This window comes from Rhea americana, unplaced genomic scaffold (assembly GCF_003343005.1).
Source record: "Rhea americana isolate MKP2758 unplaced genomic scaffold, rheAme1 scaffold_53, whole genome shotgun sequence".
NCBI classification, from domain to species: Eukaryota; Metazoa; Chordata; class Aves; order Rheiformes; family Rheidae; genus Rhea; species Rhea americana.
Genome location: NW_028186679.1, coordinates 3,584,744 through 3,588,870, shown reverse-complemented (window position 1 = coordinate 3,588,870; position 4,127 = coordinate 3,584,744).

The following is a 4,127-nucleotide window of genomic DNA, read 5'->3' as shown; positions in this document are numbered from 1 at the left end:
GAATTTGAGCTTCCAGGGAATCATCTACTACCTCAAAGGGTACTTTTAGTATCCTTCAAAGTTTCAAAAACTATGCAGCAAAACTTTTACTTTCATGCACTGGTTAGACTTAGCAGAACTTTCAATATAGACCTGTTTCCTTATCTGATCAGAAGGAATCAAAAAAATTATTCAGAAATTCCACAGTCCTAGCTAATGTAAAACATACTGCTTTACATGGACATTTGCAACAAAGCCTGAGCATGTTAACACATCTTCATTTGATCAGCACACTCCAAGTGTCGATAACACAAATAAACAATTTTCCCTCCAAATTTATCGACCTACTGATCTTGCATTCTAGAACTATCTCACATAGAGTTTCAAAAGACATTCAGAGGCCTGTTGCGCCTTCCTTACTGCAAGCCAAAAATAGTAGAGCAGCAGATATATAGTGGCAAAGGAACTAAGTTGTTACAGTGAATAACATATTTTGGCAAGAATTCCAAACGCCAGGTTGATTCATCCAGAGCATATCATATTTGCTAAGCAGGTACCAGCTAGTAAATGCTGTAAGAGATAACATTATTAACTTGATCAGTTCATACATCAGCCATACAAGCTTATAGTTTTCCAGATCTTCCTGGAATCTTTCCAAAAAGCTGACATCGCATTTGCCATGCTCTCATTCTCAGGTAACAAGGTAGTTTTATTACTGAGTCTGCACAGCCTCTTAATTAAGCTATTTAATCTGAGTTTTAAAATGAATGCTACGTGGTCCTGATCCTTTTGTCAGTTTGAGACTGGTTATACTGAAGTGATGAACTCTGACAAGAGTTTATGATTCTGTTTTCTTCATTTGGACACAATGTCGGTAACCATTTGGCAGACATGAAAGCATAGTCTTTTCTCAGGCAGAAGGTTATCTCCCCATCTTACTAAGTCAAACTTTAGATAAATAATACTTTAAACAAGCCATTTAAGTTGATCACTTCAACAATTTAGGAGCAGCCAAAAATGAAAGTAGGTAGTCCAATTCCCAAATTACTCAGAGTAGTAACAGTACAACACTTCGTATTACCCTACACTATCATGGGATCTGAGGGATTAACAAATCCATTTGTCTCCTTGCATAATACCAGAGAGTTCTCAGTCTAGGTACTCAGCCATAACACTTGTGAGTTTCTGAGCCAGGCTTACCTCAAAGTTAAGCTCTAAGGACAATTACTTTAAGAGTCACAAGGCAGCCGCATCCTTACTCCTCCTCTGACACTGCACATTCACAACAAAAATCATTTTCTCCATCTCAATCACCAATCTTGGTAAACACTAGAGCAGCTCAAATCTCCTGCTCCGCCAACACAGGATGGCAGTTATTAACTGTGAAGCTTCAACAAAGCCCTCCAAAGGACAAAAAGCAAAATACTCAGTCCCGTGTCTGAGAGTATACACTTGCATCAAGAGTCATCACCTCTCTCCAGTTTCTGGGGAATCCAGCAGCCAGGGGCTCCATCACAGCATGCAAGAGCGCTGCAGGACCTCCCACAATGCCTTCTGCACCTTGTCAGCTGAGAACATCAGCTTCTAACATTGCACACGAGGTTCAACAAGAAGCCAGTTCTTCCATGAAAAGCTAAGCTACTTAACAGCTTAAGGAAGGGTTGGAGTCATTCCTTGTATTTTTTCAAAACAAAAGGTGATATGTTTAGGAAATAAAAAAGGAGGGGGGCAGTGTTGCATAYTGCAGTTAACAAACACTGTTGTGCATCTGTGTCTTATACACAGAAGTTATACCCTACTTCTCTTTTCCTTTCCCAGAAATACAYAAAGGAAGAAGGAGTTCTCAGGACACTATAAAGCAATGAAGAACACCAAGAAGAATATAAAATTATCACAAAACATGATTAAAAAAAGCAAGCTTTAATAAATGAGAGATTATGAAAAAGTCCAAAAGCATGGACACAAAGATTATTGTCACATAATCTCTATCCCTTTTACAGAAAAAGGTCAAGAGAAGCATCTGAGCATAAAGCATAAAACCATAGCCCAAAAACTACAAAAAAAACTAATCATAGCATTCTAGTTAAAGACATTCCAATTAAAATAACAGTGACCAATAAAAAAAAGATAGTCAGATCCATTAGAATATAGCTATTAAAAAAAAAGAAGAAATACAGAAACAGCACATCTGCAATTATGTTAAGTTGCAATGCATTATGGCAAAGGTAAAGGTATCTGTGTGTTAAGACATCCAAAGTAGGAAACAGAACAGCTAACACTTGCACACATTTCCATCCCTTGACCCTGTTGCAGGACCTTTCTCAAATGGTAACTTAAAACCACTGTAGCTCTCTAATGAGTCAGTGCAAGCAAAAACCCTACTTCAGCATCTTGTTTGAAGCATTGGGTACAGGTCTGTGCTGGAGAAGCAAGTAGTAGAAACAAAATATTCAACATGGAAGAATCTGTAAGCCAATAAAGTTTCTTCCAATGCTTACCAGTTTCCATTTGATTTGCATCACTAAGCCATAGAGCTTAGCTTACTCTATTATCATAATCACAAGTGTATTATTTTATGCATATAAGACATCTAATACAGTTTAAGCTTCAAGTTTTGTCTGTAGTGATATCAGGATGATTAACCTGTACTTATATCTAACAGAACATCCTTTCATTCGTCTTGAATTTTCCACCAACTTCTTACCTGCTTGCTTATTGCAAGTGATTCAAGTTCTCCATAAAGACTTTTTATTATCTTGTAAACCCTGAGTAGAAATATGACCTAGCAGAATRCCCAATAATTAATTACATAATAATTACAAAATAATTACATTATGTTTCATTAAACTTATTGTGCAAGCTGCAAATTCAGTCTGGAAAAAAGGAYTGTGGAACATACTAATACAACATTGCATGACAAATTTGAACATCATGAATTAAAAAAAGTCATRTATCTATAATATATAACATTAAAATTGCTCTTCATGAACTGAAGATTAAATATTTAGGCCCATGAAACTGAACCTYGGGTAGCAGTTCTTGCTGTTTGTATGTATGATGATAGTGATGATGCTCCACATGCTTAAGGAGGAAAGAGATAAGATAGTCTCAGAATCCACCAACTATCATCTTGTAACCACCACAGAACCCACTGTGGGTTCTGCCATATTGAAGCCAGCTTTCCCTCTCCTCATAGACACCGCCCTAATGAAGTGTACCTGAAATCATGGTTATTAGTCTCAAAAATTACAGTAACTACATCAGAATAGACCTCCAGGTTGTAAGGGAGACTATTCCAACAGCACAATCAGCCACCAGAATGTAGAGATTTTAGGAGAAATAAAAAGCAAAACACCTTTTGCGGACTCTGGATAAAATAAAATAGATTAAAATGATGTATATCTGACTCTAGGGAGAGCAATATTAGCTGGAAGAGAGAGACGATAAGGAAGATGGTTAAGATGCATCAAAAGAGATCAAATGAGATCATGCATGATAACATGGCAGATTATCTAGCAGATTGAGAAAGGCCAGCAGCGGGGTCCAGGACAAAGAAAGAGTGATACAAGTTGAAAATGTCACCTGATGGTGAGACCAGAGACAGTGTCTAAAGCATATACAAGGAACATAAGATAAAAATGCTTCAAACAGGAGTTTCTGTCTAGGTTACGTATGCGATATGAACACCAACTGAAGGTGCAGAGTAAATGCTTTAAGAATTTTAAGTGATGCTTAGCAGGCACAGCTAGGACTATGAACAATAACCATGACAGACAGAAGGCAAATAAATGCAACAATTTGAAAGCCATTACCGAGGTAGAGGGTCAGGGTACCCCATGGCGTGAACGGGAGAAATCAGGGGCTGTGACGCATGGCGATGCACAAGAGCAAGAGAGGGGACCAGCAGCCAGGCAGAGCAAGGSACAGAGGAACTATCGCGCCAAGGACGCGCGCGGGCAGCGCAGGGAGCAGCCCGCGAGCATCTGCCCAGACACCGGGGAAGAAAAGGGGCTCTGTTCAGAAGAGCAACAGGCGGGAGCAACAGGCACGGATACACGTGGCGGAGGGGGGAGATTTACGGTGGGGAGCGGAACAGCGCCTAAAGGCGAGCCCCCGCGGCGGCCGCGCGGCGAGCGGAGCCGCGGGCT